The sequence below is a fragment of the Coregonus lavaretus genome (genome assembly GCF_964263955.1).
Source record: "Coregonus lavaretus genome assembly, chromosome: 2".
Taxonomy (NCBI): Eukaryota; Metazoa; Chordata; class Actinopteri; order Salmoniformes; family Salmonidae; genus Coregonus; species Coregonus lavaretus.
This window is the reverse complement of record NC_139989.1, coordinates 47,399,825-47,409,931: the sequence shown is the minus strand read 5'-3', so window position 1 is coordinate 47,409,931 and position 10,107 is coordinate 47,399,825.

Sequence of the window (10,107 nt, the reverse complement as noted above, 5' to 3'; positions counted from 1 at the left end):
TGGAGAGACAGAGACACTTTGTTGGTGTCTGGATGGGGTTATTTGTGTGGAGCGGGCAGACAGAGCTTTCATACTTAGACTATGACCATAAACATATGTACAGTGACAGGTAGGGTTAGGACTGTGTTCCATCAGTGAATATATTGCTGGGTCGTTGCACCAATTCAGTGCATTTTGAGAAGTGTAGATTTCAACTCATTTTTACATTCTGTCATAAAGAGCACATGTTCAACTTCATTAAAAAATAAAAACGTTTTCCCATCTCAAGAGGTTAAATACAAAAATTACTATAATAAGTGCCTATCAAGTTCCAAATAAAGTAACAGGGTTGACCGCAACAGGGTTGACGATTTAATCTTAAATTACATTTACATTTTACATTTTAGTCATTTAGCAGACGCTTTTATCCAGAGCGACTTACAGGAGCAATTAGGGTTAAGTGCCAAATCCGCTTGTCACGGGGAATAGAAGTTTGTTGTGTGCAACAGGGAGTGGCAATTTAATTCAAGCTTCACAAAAAATATATATATAATTCAACAATGTCTAGCCTGTCTATCTATGGGTAACAAGGTTGACCTGTTATGCTTGACCTGCTCAGTTTTCCACCACAGAACACCAGGAAATTGCCAAAAAAGTAGAACCAGCTCACCTACTTTTACACTATGATTTGACTATTAGATGTTTCTTTTGAAAAAAAATATTTAAAAAGTAATAGTTTCACCATATTAAAACCAGAGTTCAGTTCACGTAACAGGGTTGACCTTAAAATGAGGGACAGACGTAAATTAATCACTAATCACATGAAATAAATAATAATCTTCAGAAATGACTTTGTCAAAGCAACAAAATAACTAGGGCTTTACAATGATGGTGAAATGTAAGGGTTAAGTGGGTTAAAATCTTCCTAGAAGTCACAGACGGTGCAGGGAGGGACATGTCAAAATGCAGATTTTTTGCACTTTAGTAAGTCTTTATTTATATAAAAAAATCTTCATTTTTGAATTCTCCATCTGGTCTATATCAAATGACACTTCATTTAATATAACAGGCTTTTAAAATTCAACATTGGTAAACAATTTCTACTTAAAATATCAAAGGGACGCAAAAGGCACTATTTTTGTGGAACGACCCTGCTGATCATTTCCTGATAAAGTATATAGCCTACTTGACTCAGCCCAGTCCATACATCAACACATATCTTCCTCATCACCATGGTCAAAATAAGTATTCTGGTCTGTAACCATGTTTCAAGTAACGAACAGCGGTACTATCCTTTGGACAGAGTGAAAATTACAACAGAACGTTTCCAGTCTGATACATTATTTTTATCTCTAGCAAATGTGGGTCAGGTCCTGGAAATGACTATCTGGCAACCCTTAGATGGTTGGTGTATATTTGCGGATGTACAGATAATCTAAGGAAAGCTGTCTGTAAAACCTATAGTGTGATTTGACACGGTGAGTGACTACGTTTAAAAGCTCTGCAGCAGGAGAGTCGTTGAGCACCAGGTTATTGGCAATTATCTTATTCAAATGGACCCTGTCCAATTAAAGTAATTAAACACTATTATGTGTTGATATGACTGTGCAATTATCCCTCTCCAATGCATTAGAGCTTGACACTTCATTCCCCTGAGCATTGTCTAGACTGCTATGACTAGCAAACCTCACTCTGTCTTTTGGTGACATTTTACATGGTCACGGCTAACTATGACACTGCTTAACCTTGTTAAAGGCCACTGCTTGCTTGGCTTCCATGCCAGGTGAAAAAAGGAGCTAAAATAGATCCCCCTCTCTCAGTCATTTGGCCCCTTGGTATCTCCCCTCTGGACTAGCTGCTTCACTGTGGTAGCTACCCTGTCAGTAGCTGTGCCTGATTGCTGGTGTCGTATCGCGTCGATGCTGGTACTTATTGCTGATAAACAAAGGAGTCCGCTCATACTGAACCTTTGATCATAAGTTTTATTCATATCACAAGCTTTCAGCATGAGTTTTACAGACCTGCAGTGTCTGGAGAAACAGTGTCCCAAAATAATCTGTCTGTTTCTAACCCCCTCTTTGTCTAGCCCATACTTATAAGGAATGCAAAAATATGGGTTGCTCCCTCTGCTGTCCAATCACCTGTCTCCCCTGGGGCGTCACCCTACAAATGGCTACTTTTGAACTAAAATAAACATCCTTTCAGTTCCACGTAAAAACATTAACAAAGACATAATCCTAATACACTACATTCCCCCCTTCGAGACGAACTAAAAGTCTCGAAAACAAACAGAATAGGATTATGACACGTAACAATTTATCTTATTGAGTATCTTTAACATTAAACCAAAAACATTTTCCTCTAGAGTGTAAATACCTTTCTATGAAATATGAATAAATGTTTATGAAGTGTGAATACATTACTATGAAATATGAACAAATCTTTATGGAGTGTGAATACATTACTATGAAATATGAACAAATCTTTATGGAGTGTGAGAGCGAAAAACTGTCTGGCAGCCTTCAATCAAGACAGTAAAATTCTCTCACGGTCCCTCTGCCCCAGGCAACCACCTAGGTACTCCCGATGAATTCATAAATCTTTATCAATGCATTTGAAACTATGATGCAATTAAATACACATGAAAGCCCCAGCAAACAAAATACTATCCAAAATGTCCACTCTAAGGCTGGTCAACCCATCGGACCCTACCGTGGACCTCTATCCCTGCCTAGACTCCCTGTCCCTAAGCATTCACGAAATAAACAAAAACATCTAAGATCCCCACATGTATCCAATAACATCAAATATCATTCTACAAAAAGTAATACCTAAGAATATGACACAAATTATGTATTACACATGCAAATATGTCTATATTTCATTGCAGACACTGGAATGTAGTCCACTACACTTTATCTCCTCCGTAGTCTCGACTTCCAATGCATTGTTGATGATGGAATCGGAACCTTTCCACCCCTTCCTTGTTCCATCTCCTCCAGTCATTCTCCTTTCATATTGTCCCTTCATATTGTCCTTGTTTGCGTATTTCAATCTCTACATTTTCCCCCAAATGCTTCTGGAAGAAAAGAAAAGACCAAACAGTATCTTTTGCAAAACAACACTTTCAAATTAAAACATCAATATCAACTAAGAATATAAAAATTATATATAAATGATGTATGAATCACATCATCCTATTTCCCCCCTTTGATTCATAACATCATACTAAAATCACACTAATATTGAAAAAATAATAATAATAATGAAAAATGATCAAATAATCAAAAAGGATATTTATCCATCAATTCTCCATCCAGTCCCACTTGTCCATCTTCATCCAGATCAGGAACAGTCAACAACGGCATCTGAGCATTGTCTCCAGGCATCACAACTCCAACCTATCTCAATATCATAGCTTTCTCAAAGGTCAGTAACAAATTACAAAAGAAAAACATCACATACAGTGCTATAAAAACTGCTATTAAATCGTAAACCATCACTGCTCCCACTGGGCCTAACTGATCTTGCAACCAAGACTTCGCTGACCATCCAGCTTCTTCAGATCTACCAAACGCATCCCTTATATTCTTCAAGGCATCTATAACTATCTGGAATCAAAGTATAGGTAATATTATCAATATGATCTGCCAAAAATGTTACACCATACCATGGAAAAAGTCCCCCCTTCTCTCTTAGACTTATCCTCCAATGATAGGCTTCAAGACTATGAAATGTCGCCATGTCTCTTTTCACCCTATTTCCAAACCTAGATTCAGATTTATCTGTGTCCGGTGCTACCCCTCTTTTAATGGTAGAAACCTCATATGGAAGCTTCAACGTTGAAATGTAACAACATCCTGTCCATCCATAGGGTAAGAATATATACGCTTTATCACCACAAACCCTCCAAATATCTCTAAAATTCTCAATAGTCACATTGTCAGGCAAAATCTGATCTTCCACCATCAAAGTCTTGCTGTTCTTACTAACTGGAACGTAAAAAGTAACATTATATTTCTCATTACTACCCTTAAGGTCATGCTTACCCAAAGTCATCATATAATCATCACAATCTGATATTCCCATAAACATACCCCTTACATCATATGTTTTATTAGAACAAAAACAACTTTTAGGCCTCACTGGTTTCACCTCCAATGCTTCAGGGTTCGCTGTTACCTGATTTTCCTTCCCATCTAACAAATTCACATAGGGTAATTCATTTAACCAAGAACACTTAAACCTAGGCTTAAACAAATGTTTTGACAACGACATTATTTTATCTGTTACTGATTGTTGCTGATACAATAGCCATGACAAAGCATAAGACTGACACATACTCGATAGAGGTCGAGCGACCGTCTCACCGCGTGTCTGGTGCTGGAATTCTCAACAGACATGAACCCTCAAGATTCCTCACTGATCTTACAGAATGAGCTAGCTGCTGGAACCAAAGATTCCTACCTGCCCATCCATCTTTAATTTTCACAACAGAAGAATCAAACCCATATGCCTTCCATTTAGTTTCTCTCTTCCCTAACGAGCGGTACTGATCAGATACCTCTCCTTGTCTGTCATTAAAATCAAAGACCTCATCCTGTACCTCCATGATAGTATCCTTCACTATTTCAGATGAATCTATATTGTTCTCTACCACTATCTGCTCTCCTATTTTAACCCTATCCTTACTATCATTGACAGCACTCTCCATCCGTACCATAAACCCCTGAGCTACCCCCTTTAATTTCAGAAAAGTTGTTGTCGGTGCCGGTGTCATACTTCCTACATTTGTCATTGCCGTCGCATCATTAATCCCTTCCAAAGTTACCATTAAAGTAGTTGATTTAGTTGATGTATTAACACCCTTAACTACTTCTAGTGGGAAAGCTACCAATATCCTCTGTGTATTATTTACTGTTGGAGTGGCTACTGTAATATACTTCTCCTGAACTCCTTTGGTGACTGTGGAAGCTTCAACAGACTTCAACTCTTCCATTATACGCGTCACTTTACGAATTACATAGCCTTTTAACCAATAATTCTTAACCGGAACAAATTTTAATGCTTGCACTAGATAAGTACACATATATTCTCCCTAATCTTCTCTTATCATTCAGCAACGCATACTTTCTCAATGCATCTGCTCCTAACAGATCTAAACTCCTACCATATCTATCTTCCCACTAAACTCTAAAATGTCCTTCACCACTGTTCTCTCTCTCTTACTACTAACTTTGAAACTTAGCTTACTGTCTTAGAGTTCCTTCAACCCTAGTTCTCCTAACTTTTTTAATCTAATCTTTTATCCTAACCTTTAAAAACCTTTTCCACTGATTTATTCACAAAATCCCTTTACCCCCAGTTTTTAGAATATGTGATTGGGAAGTCCCCACCTGCTTCTGACTTCTTCACACACAGACTTGGCAAACGATCAAACCTCTTTTAGCCTAGTTTGAAATCTCTTTCCCCTCTTGGTGTAGGAATGTAACCAAGAATAACAGTCACCCTTTTAACTTTATTTTCCAGACAGATTGTCTAATAGGCAGTCTAATAGATTATCATCCTTCCTATGATATTATCTTTTTAAGCAAATATGATTCCCAAAAACCCTACTTTTTAAGATCTTCTACCAGACAGCCGTCTAGTGTACATCTTATTGTACAGTTCAATTTACACCATGCATCTCTTCCCAACAATGCAATAGGTATATGTTCTAATATTAGTATGTCTATTTTAATTTCTCTTTGATTTTTTATAGCAGAGCTCAATTGGTTCCTTAAGAGTAATTAGCTGTTTTACTACCTCAAATCCCTATCCTAATTAGTTAATTTTACATAGTGAGATGTTTAACCTCTTTAGGCTGAACACAGATAAAAGCTTTTCCACTATTCACCTCTCCTAGTCCTTTGTTTTTACTTCAATTGTTAGATATTTTCTCTTCTTCTCTAATCGGTGCTATCAGCTGACACCCCCCTTCGTATCTTCTCGGCACTCTAGAATCCTTGAAGGGTTCACCTAGAGAACAGGTGATCTTCACTTGCTCCTTTATCTTCCTTAGAAATGTCCTCTGTTGTTTCCTCCTGGCGCATTGCATTAACAGGTAAAGTGACCAACCTGTCCATAATTATAACACTCTTCTGAAAGTTGCTGGAAGTGTGGCTGAAATCTTCCTCCTCCTTCTAAGCCTTCTCGTCCTCTTCCTCTCCAATTCTGTGTCTGTCCAGAACCTGGCTGTGGATATGAAACAACTGGTACCCTCCTTGGTGGCTGGTACAATTGCATTTGACATTGTTCAGTTGAAGCTGTAGCAGTGATTGTTGATTTGGTTCACTCTGATTCTTCATAACCAAAGCTTGTCTTCTTCTTCTTCTCCACCAGTTGTATTTGATTGAGTTTTCTGAGAGTTTCTTCGTCCTGTTCTTTCTTGTTGTTGACATATCAGGATTCTTCAACAGCTTATATTCTAAGTTCTGTCCTCGAAATATCATCTTCCATCATCTTCTTACTAGTGGCCTTTTTCCTTGGCCTCACTGTATTCTTCTCTTAGTTTCCAGACATCTCGTTTTTTTCTTACTTCTGGAGTTTTGGATTCATTTTCATTGTCGTTTCTGCTTGTCCTCTATCTATTATTCGTTCATCTTCATCTCTGATGCAATAATCACCCTCCTGGATGATCCCTGGAAGCTGAGGATAAACATCCCTAAGCTCTACTTCCTTCTCATAAGGTGGGGGTCTTTTTGCTGAATCCGTATGTGAGAAAGGTGTACTAACTTCTGCCATTAGTTTTTCTGTCGCCTTCTCTTCCTTTAGCCTTTTCTCTATACCTTTGTTTATCTTATCGCTGGAATCTTTTATCAGTTTTTGTTTGAGAATGAAGGACAACTTAAGAACACCCAGCTCCCTGTCTCTTTTCTTTACGTTGTTCCCTTTTTTCCCTTCTTTTGAGCTGCTTTATGAATTGACAGAAGCACTTTCATTATGTTGATGACGTCAGGGTTAAGATTCCCTCTACTAGCTATGGTTTGTTCAATGTCAGGCCAACTTTTGTTTCATTTGCCGGATAACCTAGCAATACTTTAGTTAAAGGATTACTATTTTGTACTATATCAACAGGTGTAATTACCTTCATAGCCTTGATGTCGTTTTTCCCCATTGTACCAACCCTTTTATATTCCTTTATTGTGAATTATTTTATTTTAGACTATATAGCCTATGGCTTCCCCCCTTTAATTATTAATATAAACTAAACAAAATTTAATATTTCTAATTAAAATAAAAAATCTATTAAAAATTATGAATATTTAAAACAATTTTTTATTTCCATATCCTATTCTATTAATTTATCAATTAGTGGCTATCTTACCACAACCCATCCGGAAAGCAAATGCAAGTAGTCAACCTCAGACTACAATACCCATAAACCCCCTTGCTTTATAAGCACCTAATTATCTTAATTTTACAGAATAATGTCAGTACTCGATTTCCAACACAACCCTAATCAACCCAAGTGATGCACAGAAACTCAAAAATGCAAATTTTATTCAAATTGATCAGTATGTTGCCAAGCCTCTGTGAAATTGTCATAACATCAAATATCCTGTAGGGGAAGATTTTGTAAACAGAACCAGCCTGATATCTGACTCGATCCTCTGTCGCGTCACGTGATGTATACATCAGCACCTCCTCTCTTTCTCCCTCTCTCTCTGCTCTCGCCCCATCGTTCCTCTCATATGACAAAAGAACAGAGACACAGAAAAAGAATTTAGCAGTCTATGCAGTCACTGAGTCACTTCAACCATTCAATATTCCTCCACTCCCATTCACTCTAAGAATCAACTCAGGACTAAATAGCTCAATAACATTTTAATTTATTTTAATCCGTCATTTTATTTTATTTATTTTAATCCGTCAACATATATCTAATTTATAAATTTAATAGATCTCAACAAATAGTTTCATTTTCAAACAACAGCCGCTTTAACAACTAGAAGATTCCATTCGTGTTCAAATCTCTACGTTCGCCTGTGTCCATCTCTCCCCCTTGCACCCCAGTGTAACAGAAGTCTGACCCATTTACCCAAAATCCCCCGCGTTGTAGTTTTAGTAAAATCCCCCGTGTTGTAGTTTAGTACCGTAAAATCAAACGTGTCATAATCTCGTGCCGTAAACTCCCCCGTGTTGTAGTGTAGTGCCGTAAAATTAAACGCATGCGCAAATACATTTAACGATACGATTTCCAGACAACAGAACGTTAGCATTCTGCCACAGCTCCTCTCTTTTACCCCTTATAGTCAAACAATAACACTTAACAGAGCTCACAACGCATAGAACCTGAATTCTACACACACAAACATAATTTAAGAGGCTTTATTCCATCGCAATGGCCCTCTAAGGTCACACGTTAGCATGCAACACAATTAGCATTTAGCATTAGCATTTAGCCTTAGCATGTCTACCCTGTGGCATGTGACAATGTAACCTGCATTGTGCCTAAATTATTTTTCCTTTACCACTAACTTTATGCTGCCGTGAGTTCATGGATATCCTATGAGAGGTTACATCAAACAAAATGCTTCGTCAACCACCCGCTGAGCGGTAACATGCAATAGAATATATTCCAAAAACCCCAGTCCCAGACTGACCTAAAAACACATCTAACGCGCAAAAGGATTTTCGGCCCATCCTGGATGGCCTCGTTTCGAGGTCTTTTCAGATTCACAATGCCCTAATTTTGTATACGTATATCTGCCTTGTACATCTGCCTTGTATTATATCTGCCTTTTTATATCTGCCTTCAATATCTGCCTCATTCACTACCATCGATTGCTCTAAAATTTTTGAATAATTATGACAGACCCCTAGTCGACAGCAATAACACCACATCAGCACACACCCAAGTAATTTTACATGGTACACCTTCACCAGCGCACATCCATAAGCCAGCCAAACAACTAACGCCCAATAATTTGTGAGGAATCTCACCTTATAGCCGGCTTGAGCGGTAGTCACCTCGCTGCTCATGAATGAAACAAAGGGAAGATGCAGACCAATCCCGGACGAGCCCCCATTTGTCGTATCGCGTCGATGCTGGTACTTATTGCTGATAAACAAAGGAGTCCGCTCATACTGAACCTTTGATCATAAGTTTTATTCATATCACAAGCTTTCAGCATGAGTTTTACAGACCTGCAGTGTCTGGAGAAACAGTGTCCCAAAATAATCTGTCTGTTTCTAACCCCCTCTTTGTCTAGCCCATACTTATAAGGAATGCAAAAATATGGGTTGCTCCCTCTGCTGTCCAATCACCTGTCTCCCCTGGGGCGTCACCCTACAAATGGCTACTTTTGAACTAAAATAAACATCCTTTCAGTTCCACGTAAAAACATTAACAAAGACATAATCCTAATACACTACATTCCCCCCTTCGAGACGAACTAAAAGTCTCGAAAACAAACAGAATAGGATTATGACACGTAACAATTTATCTTATTGAGTATCTTTAACATTAAACCAAAAACATTTTCCTCTAGAGTGTAAATACCTTTCTATGAAATATGAATAAATGTTTATGAAGTGTGAATACATTACTATGAAATATGAACAAATCTTTATGGAGTGTGAATACATTACTATGAAATATGAACAAATCTTTATGGAGTGTGAGAGCGAAAAACTGTCTGGCAGCCTTCAATCAAGACAGTAAAATTCTCTCACGGTCCCTCTGCCCCAGGCAACCACCTAGGTACTCCCGATGAATTCATAAATCTTTATCAATGCATTTGAAACTATGATGCAATTAAATACACATGAAAGCCCCAGCAAACAAAATACTATCCAAAATGTCCACTCTAAGGCTGGTCAACCCATCGGACCCTACCGTGGACCTCTATCCCTGCCTAGACTCCCTGTCCCTAAGCATTCACGAAATAAACAAAAACATCTAAGATCCCCACATGTATCCAATAACATCAAATATCATTCTACAAAAAGTAATACCTAAGAATATGACACAAATTATGTATTACACATGCAAATATGTCTATATTTCATTGCAGACACTGGAATGTAGTCCACTACACTTTATCTCCTCCGTAGTCTCGACTTCCAATGCATTGTTGATGATGG